Source organism: Penaeus vannamei, chromosome 13 (assembly GCF_042767895.1).
Source record: "Penaeus vannamei isolate JL-2024 chromosome 13, ASM4276789v1, whole genome shotgun sequence".
In the NCBI taxonomy this organism is placed as follows: Eukaryota; Metazoa; Arthropoda; class Malacostraca; order Decapoda; family Penaeidae; genus Penaeus; species Penaeus vannamei.
In genome coordinates this window covers 31,252,249-31,259,748 of record NC_091561.1, presented here as the reverse complement: position 1 = coordinate 31,259,748, position 7,500 = coordinate 31,252,249, and the positions used below count along the sequence as shown (strand labels likewise).

Genomic DNA, 7,500 nt, shown 5'->3' with positions numbered 1-7,500 from the left:
ATGGTATTCTAAAAATAATAATTTAATTTCCAATATTGTATGTGAAACACTGAATCTATCAGGTTATATAAGGTTTTACTGATACTAGTATTTTAGCATAATGACATCCTCAAAGCAAGGAAGTTGAAAATAATGCTCATTGATCCTTTGAAAACACTTAGGTGTGGCTAGAACCAACATCCACTCTAAGTACATTTAGATATTTAAAAACTATTTCATTATATGTAACAAAATTATGTGTAAGAAAAACCTGTGTTTCATCATTTAACCAAAAATAGAACTTGTTAATATAGGAGCAAGAACAAACACACTGGCAGTAAACTTAACACTTTGAAGGTGATACTCCAACCAAAAGATGGGTTTTATCTTTCTGGAATATCTTTCTATTTTACTTTTTTACAATATCATTACATCAGAAGCATTGAGGATAATCATATTTTTGTTTGCAGTCATTAATATTTCCATCACTGATGCCGCAGAAATCTTCATTATTTCCTATATTCAATCCCTGGTTTAAAAAGGTTGTCATAGAAATTATGATTGGGAGAAATTTAGTTCTCTTTGGGTAAATTGACTGGTGTTCCACGGCCAGTGCCTCGGCAACTTCGCAATCAACAAAGCACCCGATTCCATTGGCCAGTTTGTAAAGTGTGCGAGGCCCAATTCAATTGATATTCATGTATACAGACATGCATAAACACTGAAATAAATACATATCTATCTATCTGATATACATACACTCATCAATTTATCTCTCCAGTAGATATGTATGTCTACAATGATAGATATTCATTTCTATATACATGCATGTCTGTATAATGAATATCCATTGAGTCAGGCCAAGTGTTCTCAAAATGAGACAAAACACTTTGCAATCAATGTACAATGGATCAGTTGGATGTACAACAGAGGTTGTTCTCCAGGTCTTTAAATAATTTCAAATAATAACAGATTATGCTTTGAAACTCTAAATCAGCCACATATAACTAACAGCATTCATCACTCAAATAAAACTGACAACAGTTTTAAAAAATCGTTTATACTGCTGAATGATAGTTTATCAGAATAGGATAATTTAACCTTTACACAAATGCAAATCAGTAAGCTTCAAGAAATCAGCAGACAAAATGAGTAAATCAATGAACATTTTATTTTTCACATAATTAAGTATGATGAGTTTCAATGCAAACAGAAAATAATGTTGTTATAAAATAAAACAAAACTGAATATAGGGTGGTAAAGCAATATGCATCATCTTTCACCTTTCACTCTATAGCAAAGGCTAACAAACTTCCATCCTGTGTATTTATACATGATAAGAGCTTAGACTGGTTTCTTATTTGATGTCAAATCATGTGGAAAGTTTACAAACCTATACCTACAATGGTCAAGATCATGATGTGGGTATCTCATTTTTATTTGTTCTATCAATACCAATCAAATCAAGTCAATTTTTTATATGAAAAAAAAAATAATAATAAAAAAAAAAAATTATATATATATATATATATATATATATATATATATATATATATATATATATATATGTATATATGTATATATATGTATATATATATATATATATGTATATATATATATATATATATATGTATATATATATATATATATATATATATATATATATATATATATATATATATATATATATATATATATATATATATATATATATATATATATATATATATATATATATATATATATATATATATATATATATATATATATGTATATATATATATATATATATATATATATATATATATATATATATATATGTATATGTATATATATGTATATATAGATATATATATATATACATATATATATATATATATATACATTTATATATATATATACATATATAAATATATATATATGTATATATATATATATGTATATATATATATATATATATATATATATATATATATATATATATATATATATATATATAATTTAAACAGACATTGAAATATATACAATGGCAAGGTCTGGTATCAAGATTGCAACCATTGTGTGCTTAAATGCATAGCCCTACATCATCATCATCATCATCATAATAATCATATTATCATATAATATCTAATAATTATCATATAATAACGATAATGATAATGATAATGATAATGATAATGATAATAATAATGATAATAATAATGATAATAATGATAATAATGATAATAATAATAATAATAATAATAATAATAATAATAATAATAATAATAATAATAATAATAATAATAATAATAATAATAATAATAATAATAATAATAATAATAATAATAATAATAATGATAATGATAATAATAGTAGCAGTAGTAGTAGTAGTAGTAAAGAAAAAGAAAAAAATTAATGCACTTATTCTAAAACAATTTTTTAATTACTAAACAAAATTGAATGTTTTAATAATACTCATGCCTTCACATTTACATGCTTTAGAAAACATGACAATCCTATTATGTCTACAACTGAGGATTTCACATAGCTCAATAAAGAGCAACTAATATAGCTAATTTTTCATAAAGGTCAAATTCTCAAAATACTGGTATTGCACAAGTTAAATTGGCAACTCTGCTATGTTACCAGCACATGATTATATTATAATTAAGTCACAGAGCTAATAATCTTTAGGTTTGCTATCCACTATAGCATAAAATATGATTTCAAATGTTTTGTTATCTTAAGACATTTGTTCTTGTTTTACTAATGCACTGACCCCTTGGGTTAAAAAATGTGGCTAGTAGGCCACTGACATGGGGTTATTGGCATGCACTGACAGTTTCCTGTTTGTGCCTGGCTCATTCGGTAGTTTGTGGGCAACATTAGGAACCTAAGAGCTTATGTTTTGATATCATCTTTAGAATATTTTTAAATGTGAAGGTTTACCATCAGTTTAGTTGCTGTTGCCTAAAAGTTTCACCACACAAATGATACCAATACTAATGGAGATAAACAAGCCCCAGCCGATGAGCCAATGGCGTGGAAATGGTCGAGATGTGATACCACTCACGACTTATTTCACAACAAAAATGGCATGTACACACATGCCATCCCGACAGGAAATGGTTCATATATAAAGAACTTATTTTTACCAGCAATTTCCTCCTTAAAGGACCATTTTGTTACAGACATTGATAATACTTTTCCCCTACTATTCAACTTGAGAGTCCCTGGCTTACCCCAAAGCTTCCACAAATTATCTTACATATAGATGACTCCACAAGCACTTAGTCACAAAAAAGCTAATCTTATATCACCTGTTTATCCTTTTTGTATATACATTTTCTTTGATCTTAAAATGCTGTTAGTAATGTCAATAAACTCATTATAATTATAATGTCAATAATAATAATAACAGCATCAATAATGATTGTGCATGCTAAAGATTTTTTTTTCTAATCATCTAAAACCTCGAGGAGACATGAACTAAGGTGGCGGTATTCACATCACATTTAAATATAATAAATGTATAATATTAAAGATGTTATATCAGTAAGAATTACTGCCACATTTACCCTATCTTATTACAATAGATTATCAAAATAGGGTCTATAATGATTTACAAGTTATTTCTATTACCAGCATTAACAGTACAAATCAGAAACAAAATCGCAAAGAAAAGTCATAGTCCTTTCTTGAGTACTGCCCCAGGTGAGCTCGCAGGGTTGACTAATTGATAACTTGGTAGCTATGCACTTGTGGAGCCATCCTATGTGTAAAGACATTACCATTTCCACTGAATATTACATTTCCATCCTTTACTCATTAAAAACTGTCTCTTCACACTGACAAAGAAAATCAAGCCACTGGTTAGGTCTTGCTCAGTTTTTGTTGCTACTAAACCCCCAATTCCCCATGATCTTTCCTCTGAAAGGTAGGCAGGTCATCAAGTACAAAGAGGAACTAACATATGCACAAACACTACTGGAGGGCAAAATATCAACAGATCACTATTCTTTGTGTGCGAAGAATTACTTTTATAGTTTCACAACTTTGTCACCCATTTTCCTAACTAGCTTCCAGTTGGTGTAACATTAATTCAATTAAGTACCTTTTGAAATGTTACTTATGTTCTGTTTCCTGCACAAGTATCCCCAAGGCATAAAACTGGTTTGTAACAGTCTATGCTGTGACAAATTATCTACATATAATAACTGATAACCCTACCTGTAGGAATTCTACATAAATGTAAATTATATATATATATATATATATATATATATATATATATATATATATATATATATAAAACAAAAATTTAATAAGTTATGTTGTAGTCACCAGCCACATTGAATTTGATGGGAAACACTATTACATCTATTTTGTCATTTCACCTAATTTTCAAAGATCTTTCTAACAATATAAGGAATGATAAAAAATCATTCTACTATAACCATGAATTCCTTACTCCTGGTAAGAATCTAACTACAGACTGAACTTTTTAATCCACTGGTATCCCGTACATACACTGGCCACTGTAGGTTTGTTTTGTCGGTTTTGTTTACACATAGATGGCTTCACAAAGGCTTAGGATAGTCATCAAGGAGACAATTACTATGTGACTTTACCTGTTTATTCTGTTCCTTTAATTTTCTGGGGGAAATATAAATTCTAATATTACTAGTATATACGGTCTATATATATATATATATACGACCAATAAGAATAAGAGTAAGAATATAAACAATCATCATAACATCTCTACCTGTATTAATATAACATCTATAATGCAAGATCAGGTAGGTCTCGTTAACAACTCCTTATGCTTGTGGACCCATCTAAATCACTAAACATGTAAACAAGCCTGGTGTCAGCATGTTATTGGAATTCTAGAAAGAAAGAACTTAGCACCGTTCTTCTTATCCAAGCAGTGATAACTTTAATCAATGATAGGCTACACTTCAGTTTGGTGATGGCTGATTGAGTGTAAGATGTCCAAATAATATCACAGTATTTACATCATCCATGACCTGTCAATTATCAAATGATTATTCACTAATTACTAGTTAACCCTGCCACTAGTCATCACCAAACTATCAAGTGCATCTTCAGCTCAATAAAAAGAAGTAGACTATAGGTAAAAGCATAGCATAATGACACAAACTTGAGGCTAACCATTTCCCATGCATACTGTTATGTCCTGCTATACAGAGAGAGGGATAAAAGGGATTAATGACAATTAGTATCTTATTATTTGCAATCTATTGTTCAAGCATCATCCAGTGGAGTAAAATGTTGTTCCTACAATGCAGACTGCATGCAAGGAAAAATTATAAGAGATTCCTTATGTTTTATAAGTATAATGTCCTTATTGTTCCAATGATGACTTCATGTTGTATATCTATGATTTTTCCATTTTCATGTACGCAAACAAATATAATCTTTACAAGGCAGCTTCTACAGCTTTCAAATTATATTTTTTTCTATCTCAATGATGTTGACTGGGCTATCAAAATATCCCTTCCCACTCTCAAAAAAAATATTTGCATATTGCTATGATATCTGTCAGGGAGCATGCGATAGCAAGACAAACCCAACTACGTGCTATATGAGGCAAATGCAAGAGCCTCCATACATTAGCCTACACTCCAGTAAAAGCTAACAAACCTCCACCTTGCACATTCGGGGTGGGCTGTGCATGACCTAGTTCCTTATTTGACAATAATTTGCCAGGGCAGACTAGGAGCTCTGTATTGCCATACTATACACATTTTGGAGAGGTGAAAATCAGGAAAATTGGATTATGGCAGTTGGCCTTTGACAAAGAAGTAAAAAATCTTGTGACATACACGCATGTAACAAGTCAACATTACCAATAATAATGCAACTGAACTTGCATCACTACATAAGTATGTCTGTATGTTCTTCTATAACAAACTTCTATTAATAATGACTTCCAGTGCATGTTACTCTGCCTTTGCTCAAAAAACTGCAAATCAAAGAAAAAGTTAAAACTTAGAATATCCTGAACAATTTCAATCTGTACCTACATGTATCAATTTATCTACCTATCTACTTTCTATTTCTTCTGTCTACATATATTTACATATATATACCAATACAAGGTAATCACTAATTTAAAGCTTGGCATAACAGATACACAGCCAAGTCAAATAGCAGTAAAGTCAATCAGACAACTATTGTAACCTAACCACTAACCAAACCACAATACAATCTAAAGTAGCAAAACAAATAAAGCAGCCATTGAACTTTCACTTTCCCTAGTCTACAACCATGAAAAAATGAATGAAAACCCAATTCAGTAAAAAAGACTCTCTTCCATTTCATTATCCAAATTCAGCCAAAATGTCAACTATTCAAATTACAATTCAAAATACTGATATCACAATGTATCATCTGAACTAAGCAACAAAGCAAAGTTTTCTTTGCATAATAAATTGGCTATATCGATCTACAAACTGGAATAATCGACAGTTGATTTCAGAGGGAATTCACTACAGCTTATCTTCAATTCCAAAAAACTCGTGCTCTAAAACGAATAACTAAAGAGAATTTCACTTTATCTTTTATACATTCAAAAGATATTTTCATATAAACGAATAATATCCTAGGAATTCACCAGCGATGATCTAAATCAAAAGATGCTAATGCATCGTAATAGAAGACAAATGATTCTAATTTCACTTCAATTACCTTCGCTTCTTGCAAAGTACTTCACGCACACACACACATTACACAAAATGGGTAGCACAGTCTGACGTATTTGCCCTTTAAATAGTATCACGTTGATTATAATTTCGGAATGAAAATAATGGCAATACTAAAAATAAATAGGCATTTATCTTTCTTTAGCACTTTTTATGTCTGTTAAAACACAAAATTAAAGGAAATTGCCACCTTCAATCCTACCTTCTCTAGAGCACACCCAAAAAAAGGAACTTACAAAGATCTTGCACTTTGAAAAAAAAAGAACGAGAAAAAAACAAAGAAAAAATATTATCGAGAGAGGTCTTTCGTTGGTTCTTCGATGAAACACAACGCTACTGGTTGTATTGATCCATAATCCACTATCGTCCCGAGCCTTTTACTCACTTTACTCACGCGGTGGACTCGCGAACCTCCGTAACTCGTAATATTTAGTCCGAGTTGAGGAGAACAGCTGAGCCACTGAACAGCTGAGACACCGACCGAGCCACCGACCGAGCAGCAGCACAGGTAGTGGGGAGAGAGGACGAGTTGCCAGAGGCTGCCCGTCGCTCAACTTTGGCCACGAGGAGGATAAATAATGCTACATTCAGGTTCCTTTCGGAAGGGATTTTTGCATGGATAATGTATGTCAGTTAGGATGATAAAATGCTTTATTATATAGAGTTTAATGGTTGACATGCAAAATTAAGACTTTATTGAAACGCGACCCACCCTCACGGTTTGTATCCAAGGATAATGCAACAAATTTTGTCTCTTTTTCTCTCCCATTCTCTCTCCTTTTCTCTTTCTCACGATTGCAACGTATTG

General features: G+C 30.5%; 1 protein-coding gene across 3 annotated transcripts in view; it reads right to left on the bottom strand.

Moving 5' to 3' along the window:
- Window positions 1-7,212, bottom strand: part of mrj (DnaJ heat shock protein family (Hsp40) member B6 mrj) — a 28,333-nt gene extending 21,121 nt beyond the window's left edge. Inside the window, exon 1 of one of the 3 annotated variants that reach the window (XM_070129165.1) lies at window positions 7,087-7,212. The gene's annotated coding sequence lies outside the window, so the exon portion shown is untranslated. Of the gene's footprint in view, window positions 1-6,928; window positions 7,035-7,077 lie in introns of those variants that run through there. The other 2 variants (XM_070129164.1, XM_070129167.1) reach the window with 2 other exon arrangements.
- Window positions 7,213-7,500: the final 288 nt, after the last annotated feature.